Source organism: Triticum aestivum, chromosome 6B (assembly GCF_018294505.1).
Source record: "Triticum aestivum cultivar Chinese Spring chromosome 6B, IWGSC CS RefSeq v2.1, whole genome shotgun sequence".
Classification (NCBI taxonomy): domain Eukaryota; kingdom Viridiplantae; phylum Streptophyta; class Magnoliopsida; order Poales; family Poaceae; genus Triticum; species Triticum aestivum.
Genome location: NC_057810.1, coordinates 34,699,548 through 34,723,770, shown reverse-complemented (window position 1 = coordinate 34,723,770; position 24,223 = coordinate 34,699,548).

Genomic DNA, 24,223 nt, shown 5'->3' with positions numbered 1-24,223 from the left:
CTCACTTGATGATTTTCGCTCAAAGTCCTCAGAGGATGGGATGCTCTCAATGACAAGTGTCAGTTTCTCTTGGAGCAGCCAACGAGCTAGTGGTTGTAGGGGGCGGCTATTTATAGCCTAGGGAGCAGTCCGATATGATAAGGCATTGTCCTTTTAATGATAAGACCGTTAGGTGGGTAGATATTTTGGATAGAAGGTGCATAGCATAGCAACGGTCGGAAATATGAGGTTCAAATTCCTCAGGGCTATCATGTTTCTCACTGTGTAGGCAATCCGCACTGGCGAATTCCTAACTCCTCAATTAGAACAAATTCCTCAGAGACCAGAAGATCTTCATCTCTGTCACTAAAGAAATTGATTGAACTGATATGAGATTTCCAATGGCTTCACTCGAAAGGATTGCGTAGGTATAGGATTTTGAGATGAGCATCACATGGAAATCACTTTCCTTAGTATTACCTCGACCCCCTTTAACAGTACGGTATTTCCTAGGACGCAAGAAAGATAAAATGAAATAACGAAAACAAAAGTCTTCACGCTTCATAATTCCCGCATGAATATCCAAGTCTTCAAGGTCACACAAATTTCTTCACTTTCAAAATCTTCAGGAGAACCAAAGTCTTCAGCTGAAGACATACATTTTTAGGGTTTGACTTTTTTTCATAAATATCAAACTCCTCATCGAATTATAGAGCATGTGTACACTCACAAACATATTAGTCCCTTAACCTATAAGTCTTCAATACACCAAAATCACTAAGGGGCACTAGATGCACTTACAATCTCCCCCTTTTTGGTGATTGGTGAAAAATAGGTTAAGTTTTCAATGGGGATAAACATATCAATTGAAAGTGCTAAGTATTGAGCAATTTGATTGCAAGATATAGAAGAAATCCCCATGAAGATGTGCATATTTGAGGAATTTGCTTTCGATAGCAAATGCACATTGTAGAGTAATATCATGGAGATCTCCCCCTATATCTTGTAATTCAGACACGCATTTAACATATTGTATGAAGAATTTGAAATACATGATGAAATATGGTGTCTGACGAAATTCAGCATGCGTGCATTAAGTACTTAAGGAATTAAGCAAGCAGAAAGTAGTCAAAAGTATCAGACCACCATAGGACTTAAGTTTACAACTCTGCAAATCAAACACATCAGAAGAACTAGAGTTGTAACTTAACAAAAAAAACACCCGTATAAGAGACCCGCTTGAAGACTAACTAAAATTTCTCTCCCTTTGTCATCAAATGGCCAAAAGGGACGAAAAGTGAGGACTAACGCCCCCGAAGAATATCATCATGGCGTTGATGGAGGAGCGCTAGCGTTGTTGGGGTCGTCCGTTGTTGTAGGGCTTGCCACAGTGTCGTCCAAATCTTCAGCATCGTTTGTCTCGCGCGATGAAGAATATGAGCTGAGGAATTTTGACCTTCTTGAATTTCTTTGAAGGTAGCTGAGACCAGTCAAAGTCCTGTTGGAAGTCCATCTTCTTGAGTTCATCATAAGTGTAGCTATGCGAAAGAATAGTCCTGGTGCGGTCGAAGACTTGATGCAGATAATGGTGATTCTTATTCACAGTGTTTTGAGTGACAGTCATGTTCTGAAGAATTGCACCAAACTGACGCTTGAACCACTTGTGATTTCTGTCCACCTTCTGATGAAGACTAAGCAGCAACTCATGATTAGTCATCACACGCGGAGCAGTTGCCTGAGGATATTGCTTTAAAGCATTGCAGCAGTGTCATGAGTGGCAGAGTCATCATATGTGGAGTAGGATGCTGCCTTTCAAAATTGACCATCCAAAGGATGAGTGCCTTCATCAATAATTGCGGCCTTGCCCTTCTCATCAGTCAAGGAAATAGTCCGTTTGAGGACTTCAATTGGGGTCAAATAACTGAGATGATTCTGAAAGTCAGCCTTGTAATGAATTGAAGTCCTTGATCTGATGAATTTCATGATCCAGGGAGCGTAAGGCTTCAACTCAAATGGTGACAAAGTAACATTGGCCAAAGTCCTCATGAAGAAATCATGATAGTTGATTGGAATACCATGCATGATGTTGAAAAGTAGATTCTTCATGATGCCAACAACTTCTTCTTCTTCAGAGTTGTGGCCCTTAATTGGACTGAGGGTTTTGGGTAGAATGCGATAGACAGTCCTTGGCACATATAGCAAATCCTTGACGAGGAAATTTATTCTTGGAGCTTGGCCAGCCTTCAAAGGCTTCATCAGCACTTGCATCAGATGATTTTGCAATTCAGGTTCTTCATATAGTTTTGGAGCGCCTTCAGTGGGTGGACTGACTAGGACGGCATGAAGCAATTCAAAGGCCAGAGCTTTGTGATGTGTATTTTCAGTCATCCAGTCCAGAACCCATGAATTCACGTTGTCAACATTGCCTGTCAGATGCAAAGTGGCATAGAACTGAAGAATAAGCTCTTCATTCCAGTTGTAGATATCGGTGCAGAAGTTGAGTATCCCTGCGTCATGAAGAACACTGAGGACTGGGGTGAAACATGGAAGAGACTCCATATCCACATGAGGAATTTGCATAAGGTCAATCACTTTATCCTTGTCAAACAACAGTGTTGAATAAAAATTGATCTGAGAAGCAGTCCAGAAACGCTTGCGGCGAAGGCGAGCAGAGTCATAAGGATTGAAATCAGAGAAGAAATGACGCTCAGCAAAGAAGTTATCAGCCTTGAACTTCTGCATGTTAACTTGCGCCCGTGGCGCCAAATAGGAAATGCCATGAGCTAGCAGCACATAAACCACGACAACACATGATGACTACAGTAGCTAAAGGTTTACCGTACCATGTGGTTCAAAAAATTGTAGCTAATTTTGAGATTGTGAATAATTTTTGAAAACAGGAACATATTTCGGAATTCGAAACATTTTTAAGAAAATTTTGAAAACAATTTCAAAGCAGGAACATACTTTAAATTTGTGAACAAAATTTTAAAAATATGAACATTTTTATTATTTCGAAACAATTTTGAAAACCATGAATATTTTTTGAAATTTCTAGATAACTTTTTTGAGTTTGGCAACAAATTTTGGAAATGGGAAATTTTCGGAGACCGCAATTTTTCTGGGAAAATTTTGGGATTTTCCTTCAAAAATGAACATTTAATGAAATTTTGGTTTTTTTGAATTCTGACCAAACTTTTGAAATTCTGACAATTTTTTTGGAATTATGACCAATTGGAATTATGAAATTTATTTATATATGTGATTTTTGACTAAAAAGTGTAATAATTTTGAAATTACGAACATAATTTCAAATTCTGGATCATTTTTTGAATTCCTGAATAAAATTGTGAAAAAGCAACATTTTTTAAAGTACCAACATTTATTGAAAACACGACCATATTTTAATTTGTGAACTAATTCTGAAAACATGATTTTCGAAGAATGCAGACAATATTTTAAATATCTGATTGTTTTTTTGAAAGAGTAAAGTAAACTGGAAAAAGGAAAAAGGAAATATGAAAACGAAGAAGCAAGAGAAATAGATATATAAAATGTAAAGAAGAAAAACAAAAAGGGGAAACCCAGTAAAAAATTGTTTTAGGAACATTGGACCTTCTAGAAGGTTCCTATAACATTGTCAGGAACTAACATTGTTAGGAACCTTCTAGAAGGTTTACAAACCAGAGTCCTAGGGTCCTGTGGCACGTTCTAGCTGCTGAATGGGTTCAAGGAAGTCTGTGCATGGAGTTCATAAGCATGGGGTGACACAAGGTCAAGTAAGACTTCACTGAAACTGTTTGTATTGTACCTTTTCTATTAAATTCTGAACTGATGTGTCAGAACTATGATGACACAAGGCTTCATTAACAATTTTGTAATGTGTTTCGACAAAAGGTTTGCTACCTATTGAAATGTTGCCCCTCATTGATCTAATCCAAGATACATTACATCTTAATTACTGCACTTCTCCCATTTCTATTTCTTTAGTTCCTGTGTCCAAACAGGAGACTAACCTTGTAACACAAATAAAAAGTGGCACCCTCGAGCTCAATTTGCAGATAACTGGAAGCATGTCGACCGCCTCTCCCACACGAGGTATGTCCCATGGGATTCTCCCCCCACTACTAACTGCTTCCAGCCTTATCTCCTAGCGAAGCAACATCAACTCATTCTCCCAACCTTCTTCCTCCGAAAAATCTCCCATCAACCCCCATTGTCGACCGAGCATTGTTGCGCACCGACACGACTGCTAAATCCATCGCCGACACCCGAGAGATAATGCTTCGCGACCACCGCCGTTGCGGGTTGGAACCCACAACAACACGTTTGCCTTTTTTTAGAAAAGGAGGATGACCCCGGCCTTTCCATCTGGAAGATGCATGCAGCCATTTTTTTGATTATTCACAAAGACCTTACAAAGAGATACGTCAATAAGTCTGAAGCCACCATCTTCGCAACATCTGTCGCTACTCTGATCTAACGGATGAAGGGGGTGCCGACAGTCTGGGCCAAATACTAAACAGACCTCGCATCATTTCCTAACATCTAAAACTCAAGGCCCCAACTAAGCCACCTACTGTGGGGCACTCACATGTTCCACGCCCTCTTAGAGGCTGCCGCCGCCATCTTCCACCGATCCATCTTCAGAGCATGTAATGGCACATCAATTGTCAAGCCTGCAGCCGATACCACCATGACTTCAGACAACGCCACCTCCCTACGCACGTCCATCATCATACATCTGTTGCCGAGACCCTGTTGCGCCACGCCGCCGAGACTCCACATCGCTGACGCGAACAAGAAACGCCGCTCCACCAGTAAAACAGTAAAACCGTCCATTGGTCCCTCAATCCAATGCACACCTCCAAGAATGGCGCCCCCAAGGAGGGAACGACATCAAGGGTTTCCCCTGGAGGTATCAGGAGGAGCTAGGAGCTTCACCTCGATGATGCCTTCAAGAAGGAAACGATGAAAAAGCGTCGCCATCACCGGCTCCGGCTACTGGGCGGAGACTAGGTTTTCACCCGGATCTGTCCCAAGTAATCCGGCCGACAATCCGTGCACCATCTCGACCGCCTTCAAAGCTTCGGATCTAGCCGCCTAGATTTGGCGATCATCCGCAACAACACTTCCAGCATGGGAGCCCTTGGCACACCGGCCACTGCCTGTGGGTGCCACCACTGGAGCCTGGGAGGAGGGCTGCCACCCCACCTCTCCAAACCGTGAGAGCAGTCAAGAGGGATCCCGCACGCTCGTCATCATCTCTGATCCAAACCAATCCGAAGACCAAGCCACTAGATCGCCAGTGCAGATTCGCCTTGGACAAGGACATCATCACGTTATGCCGCCGCGGGCAGCCCGAGCTTCACCTGCCGCCACCTTCCAGGGCCGTCGCCCGGGATCCAGGCCGAATGTCGCCGCCGCCACCGGCCACGTTCCGCCGCCGCCAGAACTCTCGATGCTAGGGAATGATTGCGAGGCAAGGAGACACTATTGCAACAAGTACGACATGATGATGATCGACAGTCGGGACTCGCCTTGAGAATCTAGTATGTTGTGGTTGACGCCGAAGATGGCAACATGGATGATGCACCACGGGTCTCACCGGAGGTGCTTTGGGGCTTGTGTTGCAAAGGTACTTGCCATAGGTGCTTGCAACAAGGGTCATGCCGCAAGGAAGTAATCGCTGCTGGGGACTCATCAGATGTGCATTTTGCAACATGGGTTGTGTTGCAGCAGGGTTTGCAACATGAGTCGCGTTGCAACAAGGTTTGAAACAAGGATCATGTTGCAACTAGGGATGTGCAGAGAGGGACGATGACACGGTGGGAAGCGTACTGGATGGCTCGCGACCTAGCTGATCTTTGCCCCAGTCCGATGCGTAGCGTGAGCAAATTAAAATCGATGCAAGTCAATTGTATTTTTTTTGTTATTTGCAAAGGATGTTTGAATCTGAAAGGTTCATGTGCACACATTTAATGTGCTATAGTGGAGCAGATATATGGTCTAATTGTTGGAAATAATACTAATAATAAATGCCAAAGTATTCCCATGAGGCTGGTCATTTCAGTGAGTAATTTAGACGAGTAGCGTGTATATGTTACTGATCTAAATTACTCCTTTGTAGAATCGCTTTTCATTGGGAAGTGCTATGTAACATACTCCCACCCACCCTTCCGGTTCAGAGGGCATAATTTAAAAGTCTTACCAACCAAGATAGATGGTGAATGATATAATTTTTCTAGTTTGCATAAGTACTCAATTATTGCGCTCGTTTTTCTGAAATAATTATGTTTACCTGCATTAATTGTAATGCATACATGTGTGACGAATAAATGAGCAAAACATTTACATGCATTTGTGATTTTTCTCTTAATCCTTACATGGATCATTTAATGCACATTAAAATCTGAACATGTGTTGGGAGCAATAAAAATGAGACTGATAAAACGAAAGTAATTTTTTTTGAGGTAAACCCTATAAATGAAAGGAAGGGAGTATTATGTTGCTCTATTTCTCCCTCTCCTCTTTAGTTACTTTGGACATCAACTGTTTTTCCTATATGGCAGACATGTTACTAACTATTATACTCCCCCTGTGAGTAGTCTCAGTTGGCCGATCCTTCAATCAAATGGCAGCATCGCCAGCATGCCACGCAACTTGGCTGGCATCGCCAGCATCGCCAGTACCACTATATCTTCCCCAACTTATGTTGGTCGGAACGGTTCGCATCCATTTGTTTTTTCCTCAGCCTCCTCTCTTCTATCTTTCTCTATCGCCCAAACTGCCGCCATGGCCTGTGCCTCCCCGAGTGCCCCTCCTCTTTTCTCTTTCTCTCATGTACCTAGCTCATGGGCCTCTCCTTCCGGTAAGACCCCATGGAATGCACATGTCCCATGCTCGGGGGCTACCGTTTGACCCTGACCACCACTGCCACACTATCGATCAAAGGAGGGTGGCTACCACCAGCAGCAGGGGTGGTTACAAGAACAACACCACCGTCTGTTTCCGGTCACGACGTTGCTGCGAGCGGAGTAGCGCATCGGATGACGATGATGTGAGGTTTTGCCGTGTTGCCGTGGGACGCTGTCGAGCGTGGCCTTTTTCATCATTTGAGCAGTTGTGGGAGGCGCCAATGATGCGAGCTCGCCGGAGATGTTTATGTGGGTACCGGTATTGCCTGGTGGCGACAACTGGGCGCAATGTGGGTCATGTTGTGAGCACAACATAGATTATGTTGCAAAGCACTCATCGTGCAAATCTCTTAGCGCAACATGGCCCATAGTGCAACCTCTGAGTGCAACATGATCCATGTTCAAACCTCATGGATCGGATGGTTAGTGCATGATGGATCCGATGGCTCGCGACCTGGCTGATCCTTTTAAAGATCAGCGCTAGAGAATACATGAACCGTACATGTGACAAACGGTCTGGTTTGGCAAGACTAAGAAAAGCAAGCGAGGCCTTCGGAGTTGAGCGAGGGTATCCCAAGTTTGATAGACTAAAAGTAGAAATGCCTCTTATGATCATGAGACATTTCCATTTAGCTGGAACCAATGAAGAAATTTCTCCATACACAAGAGTGGTGCTGAGGGCATTTACTACTTCTTTAGGGATTGAATCATCGAAAGCCACAGAAAAAAGGCAAACGAATCTGCACAAAGGGAAGAAAAATGAACGAAGAAACACTCAACGCAAGCTGCTTCTTTGTCCTCCACCCTCAACGTGATGGCGGCAATTGGAGGATTGAGCTCAGAGCTGCTTGAAGCCGAAGCGCATGAGGAAGAAGCAGAGCCTCCCAACCAACACCACAGACTCCACCACCCACATCAGGTGGTACACCACCTGCTCGCATAGCACGGCCAGCACGTTCACGCGCGGCCGCCACCGCACGCGCGGCTTCCTCGGCATCTTACGCTTCCGTATCCACTCGCCCACCTTCCCGCGCGCCATCAAATCTTATCAATCCAAGTTGATCGAGTCAGATGCTTCTTCTTCTTTGTTGCTTGTTTGCTACAGCTCTGTACGTCTGACTCCTCCTCCTTCTGGCCGAGCTTTATAGGTTGGCACCTAAATGAAAAAGATTCGAAGTCAGACGTACGCCTAGTCAATGAACGAATGCCTCTGCTGAACCCCACGGCTGCGGGGTTTCCTGGGAACATTCCAATCTGAAGCGAAAGCTCAAAATGCTGACGTTGTGATGTATGGCTTGAAAAGTGGATCGGAGCAGTTTGCATTAACTAATTATTAAGATGTATCGTTAGTTAGTTAGGAGTAGTTAGTTAAGCTCATCATCGTTGTTTGATAGTGGAGTATGCCGCCGTGGTGCTCAAGCCAAATTTATTCGTTGATCGCTTCATCGTCTCTCATGTCTGCAAAACATTGTTTGACTCTGATGACAGGAGCGATGACGCTAACATGCAGGTGGTGGCTAACTGTATAATTGTTTTTGTTTGTTCTACAATAATGCAATGCTACGAGTTTTATATTTCAAAAAAGGACACTCTATTGAATCACTACTGGGAAATCCGTAGCAAATCACTTTGCTTAGTACAACTCTAGGAAAAGACCGGGACTCCGCGATTGTCACCCTTTACCAAAGCTCTCAAAAAACTCGGCAAACAAAAATACTCGGCTTACACACCTGTTACCGAGAGCTCACGGGCGGCCCTGAAGAAACAAGACGCCACGTGCACTTGCCGCCCGCGATTGATGGCTCCGTGACCGTTCCGTTTTGCCGAATGTCCCGTGCCGAACGTTCGGCATATACTTTTTATAACAAAAATATAAAAATACATGAATCATTTACCGAGTTTTTTTTACAAGGCTCTCGACAAAGGCCTTATGATGATCCGAGGTATTGTCACATGGCTTGTTTTGCCGAGAGGGATGATATGATCCTCTTGAAGAATAGCTATTGCCAAGAGCGATGATATGATCCCAGAATATAGCTATGTTAGTTTATTTTACTTTACGGAAATTTGCCAAGTGTCCTACACCTAGAGCTCGGGAAATGACCAGAATATATGAGCTACTCCCTCCGTCCAAAATACTTGTCAAAGGAATGAATGTATCTAGACATATTATAGTTCTAGATACATCAATTTTTATCCATTTCCGCGACAAGTAATTCCGGACGGAGGGAGTAGATGATGCCATGTGGCCATGTTTCCTGAGTGCTACACTCGGCAATGATCAATGGATATAGTAGATGCTGCTCCGTCTCCTCTATGCCGAGTGCGGCACACGCCAAAGGTGCGGTCACCATTTTGTTAGAAAAGGTTTTGCAGCCAGTCCTGCAATAACACATATTGTAAACAGATGCACATATCACCATTCATATAGCATTTCACAAATATTCACATCATACGGCAATTGACACATAAGTATCATCAAACATATATCACAAGTTCATATTCTCAAAGACATATATCACAAGTTCATTGGCACATACACATTACAAAGTGCAATTTCTCACATACCATTAGAAATTCAGACACATTAATCACAAGTTCAGGGTTATCCAGAATGACATATAAAAAATACTTTGAATACCAATACAAAGGAATTACTATCCTACATTCTTTTGTAATTTCTATGATTAGAGGAATTTTGTAACAATTCTACATGATAGATTACTTTAACAAATTTTACTTTAGAGCCCTTAGAGCATGTGTACAACAGAACCCCTTAAACCCTTGATAAACATATGGGCGGATTACCCGGTCACAAAATGGCCGCCCAACTACTCCCCCATGCCAAGCCCAAATGTCCGGGTTGTCCGACCCAAACCTAGCCCATATGTGGTAGATATGGGCTGTCTGGACATGCCTGGACGCGGCCGCCAAGTCAGACCGGCCGAGGCCAGCCCCATCCGACTCCACTCCGCACCACCCGAGACGAAACCCTAGACCAGCGTTGACCGCTCCGCTCACAATCCAGTCTGCTTAGATCCCCAATGTTCCTCTCACCACGCCATGATGGTCCGCTCTGGCAACGGATCCGACAACGAGTTTGACAACATCGACTGGACGTGCTTCTCTAGGAGGAATCCAGCCTTACCTAGGAGGTGAGGAGCTCGCCGTTCGAATTGATTTCCACCAGTCACGGATGGATAGGGGCTGGAGCTTGTGTTCCGCGCCTCCCCGGTGGTCCGGCGGCTTAGCCCAGGCTCTTCACGCCTATTGCAGTCCCTGCCAACACGCCGCATTCCGCGCACCTCACCTCCGGACCGGCCCTTGCTCCGACCGACTGCACTGGGAGCTCGTGCCTGCACCGCCAAGCCGCGATGGTGGCTCTCGAATGTGAGCAAAGGGCAGCTCGCCGTGCGAAGCAACATGACGCGTGGATGGCGCACGACGGAGGCCAGATCTAGCCAGTCCGGCTGGAGGTCCGGGCAGTCCATGCGTGTCACACTGCCCTTTGTCTCAGAGGACAGCCTCCTCCGGCGATGCCATCCGCCATCCTTGACTATGGCGGACACAGATGCCCGCCGCCGCTGCAAAAATGGTAAGCATTGCGGCTCGGCATCGAGAAATCCGTTCTCTCAAGGGTGCCGCAATACTGGCTGCAGAGCCCCCCCCCCCCCCCCGCCCGCCCCCACAAGCCGCACCATGAGGGGATCTTGGGGGAGGGGCGCGCACTGCCTAGACGATGATGCGGGAGCTGGCGGAGGAAGGCCTCCTGACGGCCAGGGGCGGAGCCAGGCCCCGGGCACCTAGGGCCCAGGCCCGGGGCGTGGCCTTTTTTCCTAGCTATTACCTAGATAGATTTTCGTATAGGCCCGGGGTACAACCCAGCACAGACGAAGACCCAGGTCTGCTAGCTCACACCGATGACCGATCCACGCAGCTCTCCGCCACTGCATGCACGGGCACAATGCACGACTAGCTCACAACCTCCAATGCTCGTGCGGGCGCGCGCGCCGCCGCCTCCCTGCTCGGCTGTTCTCGTTCCGCCCTCCCCAGTTCTGAGCAGCCCTGGTTGATTGGTTCCCTGCCTAGTCCCGTCGACTTGTGTGAGTGTGCAGCCCCAGCCCACGGCTGCTGGCTGGAGTCTCCGTCCATGGTATGTCGGCGGCCGCCCTCCTTGGGCCTCCTCAATCCCCAGCACGACAGCACCCCTCGACCGACTATGAAGCTCTTACCATGACACAGGTATTTGAAGGAGAGCTCCTTTCGTTTGTGTGCAATTTTGGGTCATGTGTCGTCTGGTATGTCCTCTGATGTGAGAATTTTAGCGTGCTTTTACGTGTGTGAGTCAGGTAACAGGAGGTGAAATGAGCAACGACATGAAGCAGTCAACCTTTCTCCCACTTACCAGATTGTAAATCAGGTATGTATCCTTTTTCTTTAAGAGATCGGATGTTTATTTTGGGGGAATGCTTGCGGAGCTTATGATTTTGCGGTGGAAATTTCTTGTTACTGTCTATGTTCTGCAATGTGGTGTTGTACTGAATATGTTGTTTGTGTGGGTAATGAAACATATGATAGATAGAAACAAAAGGGAAAGCTGTTTCAGTTACATTAGTGGGCACAGTTCACCTTTCGTTGTAATAGTTTGGTGTCTTGGGTATCAGTGTATGCATGTGTGTGTTAGTATGTCAGTATGGATGATTTAATCTTAATGAGGGTGTAGGAAAGTTTTCCCCTCAGCTGGAAAAAAAATTTAGGCCCGGATCTTGCTTCAATCCTGACTCCGCCACTGCTGACGGCCAAGGTTCTCCGGTGCTGCCCATGGAGGACGACGCGGTGGTCGTGTGTTCTATGCTGATCGAATAAGATCCGATCAGAAGAAGAAAAAGAAATACTTGAACATCTTATGATCATGAGACATATACATTTAGCTGGAACCAATGAAGAAATATCTTTATACAGAGGAGTGGGGCTGAAGGGCATTCACAACTTTAGGGATCGAACGCCTCGGAAAAACAACTTTAGGCACAAAAGAAAGAAAAATGAAGGAAAAAACAGTCAACGCAACCTGCTCCTCCACCCTCAACGCCATGGAGGAAAGGGGAGAAATGGACTCAGAGGTCAGAGCTGCTTGAAGCCGAAGCGCATGAGGAAGAAGCAGAGCCTTCCCACCACCACCACGGACTCCACCAGCCACATCACGTGGTACACCACCTGAACGCGCTGGCCGCAACCGCAAAAGGGCCAACAAGAAGGCGCTGGCCCGGGACTTCGAGTGCGTACTGGTATCGTTCCCACTCCCGCTAGGCGCCCCGCTGGAGCTGCTCCAGCTCTTAGGCCAACTCCACCGCGTGACCCTATCCTGTCCGGCCCCGTCTGTTTGGGATAAAATGGACAAACGGGGCCGCCCAGCGGCAGACCCCATTTTACTTTTTCATCCGTTTCGTGCTCGTTTCACCCCATCTCTGGATCAAAGTTGGTCTCGTTTTGAGGCAAAAGCGGACACAGACGGACACTCTCTGACCACTCCTCGTCCGCCTCGGTCCGCTTGCATGTGCTGTGTGGCCCGCTTGTCATAGAAATAGAAAAGGGCCCATCTGCCCCCCCCCCCATTTCCTCTCTCCTCCTTTTTCTCTTTTTCCACGACCATGGATTCATGCGTAGGGGCACGGGAGCAGACGCAGCGGCGGCGGGGCGGGCGAGGCGCGGCCGGCGACCAGGCAAGCGCGGGCGAGGCGAGGGCGGGCGCGAGCGGGGGCGGGGTGAGGCGAGGCGTGGGCGCGCGGGTGGCACGGGAGGTGGCGCACGGGACGAGCGGCGGACGCGTTGGGGAGCTCCGGGCGCGCACGGGGAGCCGCGGACGCGTCGGGGAGCTCCGGGCGCGCACAGTGGCTGCCGGGGGCGGGCGCGAGCGCCGCGAGCGCGGGAGGTGGCGCACGGGGCGAGCGGCGGACGCGTCGGGGACCTCCGGGCGTGCACAGTGGCTGCCGGGGGCCGGTGCGAGCGGCGCGGGCGCGGGAGGTGGCGCGGCGTGGCGCGGGAGGTGGCGCACGGGGCGAGCGGCGGACGCGTCGGGGAGCTCCGGGCGCGTGCAGTGGCTGCCGGGGGCGAGCACGAGGCGGTGAGGCGCGGCGAGGGCGCGGCGAGGCGAGGGCGCGGGCAGGTGCGGCGAGGCGAGGAGCGCTTGGGCCGAACCGTGGCACCGCACGGACGCCGCGGCGAGCTACGGGAGCACGGGCGTGCTAGCTAGTGAGGCGCCGTGTTCGCGTCCTTGCTAGCTAGCCAGCCAGCCGCCGCATTCGCGTGCGTGCTTGCTAGCTAGCTAGCCAGCCGCCGCGTTCGCGTGCATGCGTGCTTGCTAGCTAGCTAGCCGGCCGCTGCCGTGTGCGAGCGCGTGGGCTGCGGCGAGGCGGCCGCGGCGGATGGCGGCCGGCGGGGCACGGCCTGGGCACGAGTGCGGCGAATCCGAACAGCGCCGGTCCTCCTCGACGACGTTGGCTGCGGTCGTCCGTAAAGTGTTCGATGAAATGTCTAAAGCAGAATACAGCCGGACTTATTTTGGGTTGGGTTGGCCGCGGTGGGCGCCTCGATGGTGGGACGACCGCATGCGGACATGCATGTCCGTTTTTCTACCCCAAACGGACAGAATCCGGCCAAACCGGACGTCCGTTTGGGGTCGTGCGGTGGAGTTGGCCTTAGGCGCCGCCTCGCTCGGCAGTATGGGCTCGGACGCCCCGATCTCCTTGCTCCGGCGCCTGGCCGCCCCGCTCTCCTTGCTCCGGCACCTGGCCGCCGATTTCCTCGGCGTCGTACGCTTCCGTATCCACTCGGCCACCTTCCCAAGCACCAAGGTGCTAACAAGCCGCAGGATTTTCGACCTATTAGTCTTATTCACTGTTTTGCCAAGTTGGTGGCTAAGATTCTTGCGGCTAGACTGCAACCACTTATGAATAGGCTGATATCTCAATGTCAGAATGCCTTCATCAAAGGTCGAAGCATACATGACAATTTTGTATATGTTCAGGCTTTGGCTAAAACACTTCGACAGAAGAAGATTCCTGTTGTGATGTTAAAGTTGGACATATCAAAAGCTTTTGACTCTGTTTCTTGGGAGTTCCTGCTCAAACTTATGAGATTTAGGGGGTTTAGTCAAAAATGGAGGGACTGGATTTCTTGCCTTTTTCTCTCGTCATCCACCAGGATCTTGGTGAACTCTTGCACCACGGAACAAATCATGCACCGTTGTGGCCTCAGGCAGGGTGACCCTTTATCCCCCCTCCTGTTTGTGCTTGTCATGGATTGTCTTGGCAGACTAATGGATCAAGCACAAGTGCACGGCATTTTGTCGCCTATTGGTAACCAGATCATCAAGCATAGAGCTTCCATTTACGCTGATGATGTTGTCATTTTCTCCAAGCCTGACAACCAAGACATTTCTTCTATTGCTAGTGTTCTGGACTTATTTGGTAGAGCCTCTGGTTTGGGCACCAACATGGCCAAAAGTAAAATTTTGCCTATTAGGTGCGAAGGTATTGACCTTACCATCATTCAAAACTCCCTTGGATGCCAAATTGATTCTTTACCCTGCACCTACTTGGGTATGCCACTTTCGGACAAGAGGCTCAAGAGAATTTTCTTCCAAGGTTTGCTTGACAAGATTGCCAAGAAGTTAGCCGCATGGAAAGCTCGATGGATTACTTTGGCTGGTCGTACTGTTCTGGTCAGATTCGTGCTCTCTGCAATGCCTATTTTTCAACTTATTGCCGTTAAGCAGCCAAAATGGTTTATTAAACAAATCGACAAGATGAGAAGGGCCTTTCTTTGGGCCGGGTCAGATTCAGTTAGTGGTGGAAAATGCTTGATCAAATGGTCTCAAGTTTGCTCTCCTCTTGAGCTTGGTGGGCTACGTATACCTGATCTGATTTGTCAAGGAAGGGCACTGAGAGTTAGGTGGCTCTGGCAGAACGCCACTGATGGTGATAAATCTTGGCATGGGTTAACACTGCCAGTGGACAAGGAGGTTAAGGCCATTTTTGTGGCTAGTACTTCAATCAAGATTGGGAATGGAAAATCCTTCAGTTTTTGGCATGACCATTGGCTGCATGGTGAGATCCCCTCGGTTTCCTTCCCGTTATTTTACAAGCATTGTAATAGGCGACAGATCACTGTCTCTGAAGGTCTCACGGATAATCTCTGGATTTGGCTCATCAAGCGCAATCCTGATGAGGCTGTTCTAAGAGAATTTGTTGACTTATGGCACAGATTACAAAGCTTCAACATCTCTGAATTGGAAGATGAAAATTGTTGGAAATGGACTGCGAATGGAACTTATTGCACACAATCTACATACCACTTACAGTTTTATGGCAGAGTCAGCTCTCCTTTCTTGAACATCATTTGGCAGATCAAAATCCCCCCAAAAATAAAGATGTTTGCTTGGCTGGCTGTGCAAGGAAAGTGTCTTACGGCTGACAACCTTGCAAGGAGAAAATGGCCCCATGACCCGGTCTGCCCCCTCTGCAGAATTGGCCTCGAATCCGCTCACCACCTCTTTGCTGATTGCCCATTCACAGCTGGTGTTTGGGGTTTCTGCCTGACAAAATTTCAGTTTCCATTTGATGCTAGACCGAATGTCAGCGTTCCTTCCTTGCTTGACTGGTGTCTGTTGTCTCTGGAAAAATCCCTAAGCAGAGGAAGCAGGCCTTCTCCTCGCTGGTGATGGCTATTTGGTGGGGCATTTGGAAGGAACGAAATGATCGCATCTTCAACCATAAATTTTTCTCCTTTCTGAATATTTGTGATCAAATTGTACTCGAGCTGCGCACTTGGTGGACTGCCGGCCTCAAGGGTGCACAGTGGGTAGGAGATCACGGATAAGAGAGTTCTATTTCTGGCAATGTAATTTCCTTTTTCCTTTTTCTCTTTCCTTTCTTTCACCTTGCACAGTAACTCTGTAACTAGCACCTTTTTGCCTTATCTTGAGGCACTCCCCTTAATGAATGAAAGCAGCGACCTGCCTGCATTTCGTCAAAAAAAAATGAAATCAATCCAAGCTGATTGAATGAACGATCTCGACAGGATCGAGTGAGTCTCGGTTGCTTCTTGTTGCTTGTCTAATACAGCTCTGCACCGCATGTCTGAAGTCCTCCTCGTCTGGTCTTGCCTGAGCTGTATATGCGGGGACGCCAACGCGGTGGGCGAGCTGATGATGCCGCCAGTCTGAGTGCGTAGACTGAGTAGTATCTACCGGTTCATAGATGGAAATGGATAGGAAGATGCGAAAACAAACAATAACACGAGCTAGACAGATGATTCCTGGTCAAACGGAGGCCTGGTCAGTAAACAAATGCCTGTTGAGGCTGACGGCTCTGGGGTTTGCTTGGAAGATTCTGATCTGGAAAACGGCTGACGTTCTGCTCAAATGTTGGATTAATTAATTAAGATGTCTCGTTAGTTAGTTATACTTAGTTTAGCTCCCCACGCATTTTTTTAGTTTAGCTCATTATTGCTGAGTATATGCCACCGTGGTGCTCAAATCTGAATTCTTAGGTTGGTCAATTGGTTAGTCATCTCACCCGTACTACACCATTGTTTGTTTGACTCTGATGATGACAGGAGGGATGACGTTAAACTTGCAAGTGGATAATCGTATGATTGTCCTTTTTTGCTTCTAGAAACTCAGCGTTGATGGGAATGAGATGATGCGACGCTACCGGTTACATGTGTGTGTCAACGGGGAACCACATCATGACAGCAAGGTGTTGATTGCGTCAATTTTGTGTGTGTATGTGAAAGAGAGAGCACCACAACTAACAACACTTCAAGGGAGAGGCGACGCGATTCGTTGGGGCCGAGGGTTGACCGGTCTCCTCTGAGTTCAACAAAGTTACACTGAAAGTGAAAACCAAGGCCTTCCTGGATGTGGGATGGGTGTCCAACTTCGTCGCCTTGCTCTTCAAAACGGTGATTTGATCTCGCATTCGCTACCACCGGCAAAAACTCTGCTTCTTTGCAGGTAATTCTTCGTTGTAATGCATCTCTATTTCTAATGAAGTAGTTGGTGAATAGTCTTTATGGTTTATTTTTACTGTTTTTTTCGTCTCTCCTCCCACCACCCCCTCCCATTCTGGTCCGTCGATTTATTTTTCTCTCCACTCTTTATTACAACCAGAATTTTCCTAACGTATAAAAAATCACGGATCTAACTTCCTTAAATTATTCATATCAATCGATTCCTTTTATTGGTTGAATTTTTCTTAAGAAACAAATAACAAATTTTTAAGAAACAAATAATAGATTTGAATCTAACTTTCCTAACTTATCTAAATCAATCGATTTCTCTCATTAGTAAAATTTGTTTTAGGAAACAAATAACAGATACGTCACAAACTTTCTCCCAATAAATAGTTTCTTAACATTTGCAAACTTTCCTAATCAGACACGTCACAAACGGGTTGGTACTGATATCATGTTACCAAACAATAAAACCCCATTTGCATAGAAATCAGTTCAAAATCCTAATCTCTACTCCTAATGGAGTAGTTGGTGAATAGTCTCCACGGTTTATTTTTGCTGGGTTTTTTTCGTCTCTCCTCGCACCCCCCTCCCATCCTGGTCCATCGATTTATTTTTCTCTTCACTCTTTATTACAACCAGGACTTTCCTAACGTATAACAAATCACAAATCACGGATCTAACTTCCTTAAATTATTCATATCAATCGATTCCTTTTATTAATTCAATTTGTCTTAGGAAACAAATAATTTTTTTAAGAAACAAATAATAGATTTGAATCTAACTTTCCTAACTTATCTAAATCAATCGATTTCTCTCATTAGTGAAATTTGTTTTAGGAAACCAATAACAGACACATCACAAACTTTCCTCCCAATAAATAATTTCTTAAAATTTGCAAACTTTCCTAATCATACACGTCACAAACGGGCAGGTACTGATATCATGTTACCAAACAATAAAACCCCATTTGCATAGAAATCAGTTCAAAATCCTAACGTTCCTAAATTTTTACCTTTCCTTGATAACATCTAATATTTCCTATATTTTCCACCTATTGAAGGAAATCACCCCTCCATCGATATTAGCATTTTTTTGGAAAGAGATCTCCGGGTTATGATTTTTTTGCGATTCTTTCCAATTGTGACCTCTCCTTCCGCTCCGGCTCCTTCTCGCATAATCACCTGCACCACAGCCAGCTGACGCCACCCTAGACCTCTTGCCTCTCCACACCTTCTCCGCCACCTCCTCCTCGTACTCCGTTGACAATCCCTCCGCCACGTTTGTCCACGACGGTGTCGAGGGCATGGCGCAACAGCGTACCAGTGGTAGAGCAGCGTATAGCAGCAGGAAGAAGCACGCAGCAGGCGAGGCGAGCGGCCAACAGTGGAGGTCAGAGATGCGGCCGGCGTGGCTGAGGGGAAATTTTAGAAAAAATAGTTCACAAATCTGAAGAAATTTTTTGAATTTCATAAAATTTCACGCATTTAAAAAATGAAAAATAAAAAATATAGAAAAAGGTAAAAAGAAACTGGGAAAGAAAATAAAAAACCGAATAAAAACAGTCAAGAAAACATGGAAAGAAAAAATGGACAGAAGTTTTCCAAAACCGGCCGAAAGCTTCTGGAAGCTTAAGAAACCCGTTGGGTTCCTTCCGGAAAACAAATAGTGTCGCTGGCTCATTGCACGTACGAAGTGTCTGCGATCGAGAAAAAAAATAAAGAAATGGGGCTTGCACATATGGGAGGGGGGTGTGCGCCGGCCGGTCGGTGAATGAGCTAGCAGCACATAAACCGCGGCAACACGTGATGACTACAGTAGCTAAAGGTTTACCATACCATGTGGCTCAAAAAGTTGTAGCTAATTTTGAGGTTGTGAATAATTTATGAAAACAGGAACATATTTTGGAATTTGAAACATTTTAAGAAAATTTTGGAAACAATTTCAAAACGGGAACATACTTTAAATTTGTGAATAATTTTTAAAAAAATATGAACATTTTTATAATTTCAATTTTTTTTGAAAACCATGAATATTTTTTGAAATTTCCAGATAACTTTTTTGAGTTTGGCAACAAATTTTGAAAATGGGAAATTTTCGGAGACCGCAATTTTTTTGGGAACATTTTGGGATTTTCCTTAAAAATGAACATTGAAGGAAATTTTGGTTTTTTTGAATTCTGACCAAACTTTTGAAATCCTGACGTTTTTTTGGAATTATGACCAATTGGAATTATGTAATTTATTTATATATGTGATTTTTTCCTAAAAAGTGTAATAATTTTGAAATTACAAACACAATTTCAAATTCTAGATCATTTTTTGAATTCCTGAATAAAATTGTGAAAAAGGAACATTTTTTAAAGTACCAACATTTATTGAAAACACGACCATGTTTTAATTTGTGAACTAATTCTGAAAACATGATTTTCGAAGAATGCAGACAATATTTTAAATATCTGAATGTCTTTTGAATGAGTAAAGTAAACTTGAAAAAGGAAAAAGGAAATATGAAAACGAAGAAGCAAGAGAAATAGATATATAAAATGTAAAGAAGAAAAACAAAAAGGGGAAAACCCAGTAGAAAAATGGTTTAGGAACCTTGAACCTTCTAGAAGGTTCCTATAACATTGTCAGGAACTAACGTTGTTAGGAACCTTCCAGAAGGTTTACAAACCAGAGTCCTAGTGTCCTATGGCACGTTCTAGCTGCTGAATGGGTTCAAAGAAGTCGTGCATGGAGTTCATAAGCATGGGGTGACACAAGGTCAAGTAAGACTTCACTGAAACTATTTGTACTGTACCTTTTGTATTAAGTTCTGAACTGATGTGTCAGAACTATGATGACACAAGGCTTCATTAACAATTTTGTAATGTGTTTCGACAAAAGGATTGCTACCTATTGAAATGTTGCCCCTCATTGATCTAATCCAAGATACATTACATCTTAATTACTGCACTTCTCCCATTTCTATTTCTTGAGTTCCTGTGTCCAAACAGGAGACTAACCTTGTAACACAAATAAAAAGGGGCACCCTCGAGCTCAATTTGCAGATAACTGGAAGCATGTCGACCGCCTCTCCCACACGACGTATGTCCCATGGGATTCCCCGCCCACTAATAACCGCTTCAAGCCTTATCTCCTAGTGAAGCAACATCAACTCGTTCTCCCAACCTTCTTCCTCCGAAAAATCTCCCATCAAACCCCATTGTCGACCGAGCATTGTTGCGCATCGCCGACCAACGAGAGATAAGGCTTCGCCATGACTGCCATTGCGGGTGGGACACAAAGACCTTACAAAGAGATACATCAATAAGTCTGAAGCCACCATCTTCGCAACATCTGTCGCTACTCCGATCTAACCGATGAAGGGGGTGCCGAGAGTCTGGGCCAAATACTAAACAGACCTCGCATCATTGCCTAACATCTAAAACCTGAGGCCCCAACTAAGCCACCTACTGTGGGGCACTCACAGGTTCGGCGTCCTCTCAGAGGCTGCCGCCGCCATCTTCCACCGATCCATCCTCAGAGCATGTACCGGCACATCAATTGTCAGGCCTGCAGTCGACACCACCACGACTTCAGACAACGCTACCTCCCTACGCACGTCCATCATCATACATCGTTGCCGAGACCCTGCTGCGCCACACCGCCGAGACTCCACATCACCGATACGAACAAGAAACGCCAATAAAACAGTAAAAACGTCCACTGGTCCCTCGATCCAATGCACACCTCCAAGAATGGCACCCCAAGGAGGGAACGATACGAGAGTGCCGCCATCATCTGATCAATTGATCAAGGTTTTCCCCCGGAGGTATCGGGAGGAGCTGGGAGCTTCACCTTGATGATGCCTTCATGAAGGAAACGATGAAAGGGCGTCGCCATCACCGGCTCCGGCTACTGGCCGAAGACTAGGTTTTCACTCGGATCTGTCCCAAGTAATCCATCCGACAACCTGTGCACCGTCTCGACCGCCTTCAAAGCCTCAGATCTAGCCGCCTAGATTTGGCGATCGTTCGCAACAGCACTTCCACCGTGGGAGCCCTTGGCACACCGACCACTGCCTGTGGATGCCACCACTGGAGACTGGGAGGAGGGCTGCCACCCCACCTGTCCAAACCATGAGAGCCGTCAAGAGGGATCCCGCACGCTCGTCATCGTCTCTGATCCAAACCAATCCGAAGACCAAGCCACTAGATCGCCGTTGCAGATTCGCCTTGGACAAGGACATCACCACGTTATGCCGTCGCGGGCAGCCCGAGCTTCACCTGCCGCCACCTTCCAGGGCCGCCGCCCGGGATCCAGGCCGAACATCGCCGCCACCACCGGCCATGTTCCGCCTTCGCCAGAACTCTCGACGCTAGGGAATGATTGCGAGGCAAGGCGACACTATTGCAACAAGTACGACAGGATGATGATCGACAGTCGGGACTCGCCTTGAGAATCTATTATGTTGTGGTTGACGCCGAAGATGGCAACATGGATGATGTACCAGGGTCTCACCGGAGGTGCTTTGGGGCTTGTGTTGCAAAGGTACTCGCCATAGGTTCTTGCAACAAGGGTCATGTCGCAAGGGAGTACTCGCTGCTCGGGACTCATCAAATGTGCATTTTGCAACATGGGTTCTGTTGCAACAGGGTTTGCAACATGAGTCGCGTTGCAACAAGGTTTGAAACAAGGATCATGTTGCAACAAGGGATGCGCAGAGAGGGACGATGACACGGTGGGAAGCGCACTGGACGGCTCGCGACCTAGCTAATCTTTGCCCTAGTCCGATGCGTAGCGTGAGCAACTTAAAATCGATGAAAGTCAATTGTATTTTTTTTGTTATTTGCAAAGGATGTTTGAATCTGAAAGGTTCATGTGCTACACATTTAATGTGCTATAGTGGAGCAGATATATGGTCTAAGTGTTGGACATAATACTAATAATAAATGCCAAAGTATTCCCATGAGGCTGGTCATTGTAGTGAGTAGCTTAGACGAGTAGCGTGCATATGTTACTGATCTAAATTACTCCTTTGTAGAATCGCTTTTCATTGGGAAGTGCTATGTAACATACTCCCACCCACCCTTCGGGTTCAGAGGGCATAATTCAAAAGTCTTACCAACCAAGATAGATGGTGAATGATATAATTTTTCTAGTTTCCAAAAGTACTCAATTAATGCGCTCGTTTTTCTGAAATAATTGTGTTTACCTACATTCATTGCAATGCATACATGTGTGACCAATAAATGACCAAAAACATTTACATGCATAGGTGATTTTTCTCTCAATCCTTACATGGATCATTTAATGCACATTAAAATCTAAACATGTGATGGGAGCAATAAAAATGAGACTGATAAAACGAAAGTAATTTTTTTGAGGTAAACCGTATAAATGAAAGGAAGGGAGTATTATGTTGCTCTATTTCTCCCTCTCCTCTTTAGTTACTTGGGACATCAACTGTTTTTCCTATATGGCAGACATGTTACTAACTATTATACTCCCCCTATGAGTAGTCTTAGTTGGCCGATCCTTCAATCAAATGGCATCATCGCCAGCATGCCACGCAACTTGGCTGGCCCTGTGTACCACAATATCTCCCCCAACTTATGTTGGTCGGAACGGTTCGCAGCCGTTTGTTTTTTCCTCAGCCTCCTCTCTTCTATCTTTCTCTATCGCCCAAACTGCCGCCATGGCCTGTGCCTCACTGAGTGCCCCTCCTCTTTTCTCTTTCTCTCATGTACCTAGCTCATGGGCCTCTCCTTCCGGTAAGACCCCATGGAATGCACATGTCCCATGCTCGGGGGCTACCGTTTGACCTTGACCACCACTGCCACACTATCGATCAAAGGAGGGCGGCTACCGCCAGCAGCAGGGGTGGTTACAAGAACAACACCACCGTCTGTTTCCGGTCACGACGTTGCTGCGAGCGGAGTAGCACATCGGATGACGATGATGTGAGGTGTTGCCGTGTTGCCGCGGGACGCTGTCGAGCATGGCCTTTTTCATCATTCAAGCAGTTGTGGGAGGCGCCAGTGATGCGAGCTCGCCGGAGATGTTTATGTGGGCACCGGTATTTCCTGGTGGCGGCAACTGGGCGCAATGTGGGTCATGTTGTGAGCACATCATAGATTATGTTGCAAAGCACTCATCGTGCAAATCTCTTAGCGCAACATGGCCCATAGTGCAACCTGTGAGTGCAACATGATCCATGTTCAAACCTCATGGATCGGATGGTTAGTGCATGATGGATCCCATGGCTCGCGACCTGGCTGATCCTTTTAAAGATCAGCGCTAGAGAATACATGAACCGTACATGTGACAAACGGTCTGGTTTGGCATGGCTAAGAAAAGCAAGCGAGGCCTTCGGAGTTGAGCGAGGGTATCCCAAGTTTGATAGACTAAAAGTAGAAATACCTCTTATGATCATGAGACATTTCTATTTAGCTGGAACCAATGAAGAAATTTCTCTATACACAAGAGTGGTGCTGAGGCCATTTACTACTTTAGGGATTGAATCATCGAAAGCCACAGAAAAAAGGCAAACGAATCTGCACAAAGGGAAGAAAAATGAACGAAGAAACACTCAATGCAAGCTGCTTCTTTGTCCTCCACCCTCAACGCGATGGCGGCAATTGGAGGATTGAGCTCAGAGCTGCTTGAAGCCGAAGCGCATGAGGAAGAAGCAGAGCCTCCCAACCAACACCACAGACTCCACCACCCACATCAGGTGGTACACCACGTGCTCGCATAGCACGGCCAGCACGTTCACGCGCGGCCGCCACCTCATAAGCATCGACAGGAAGGCGCTCACCCGAGACTTCGAATGCGCTGGTAGCGCACCGGCACCATTTCCGCTCCCGCTCACGGCCGCATCATTGTTGTTTGATAGTGGATTATGCCGCCGTGGTACTCAAGCCAAATTTATTCGGTTTGTTCGCTTCATCGTCTCTCATGTACTGCAAAACATTGTTTGACTCTGATGACAGGAGCGATGACGCTAACATGCAGGTGGTGGCTAACTGTATAATTGTTTTTGTTTGTTCTACAATAATGCAATGCTACGAGTTTATATTTCAAGAAAGGACACTCTATTGAATCACTACTGGGAAATCCGTAGCAAATCACTTGCTTAGTACAACTCTCGGAAAAGATTGGGACTCGGCAATTGTCACCCTTTACCAAAGCTCTCAAAAAACTCGGCAAACAAAAATACTCGGCTTACACACCTGTTAGCGAGAGCTGACGGGCGGTCCTGAAGAAAGAAGACGCCACGTGCACTTGCTGCCCACGATTGATGGCTCCGTGACCGTTCCGTTTTGC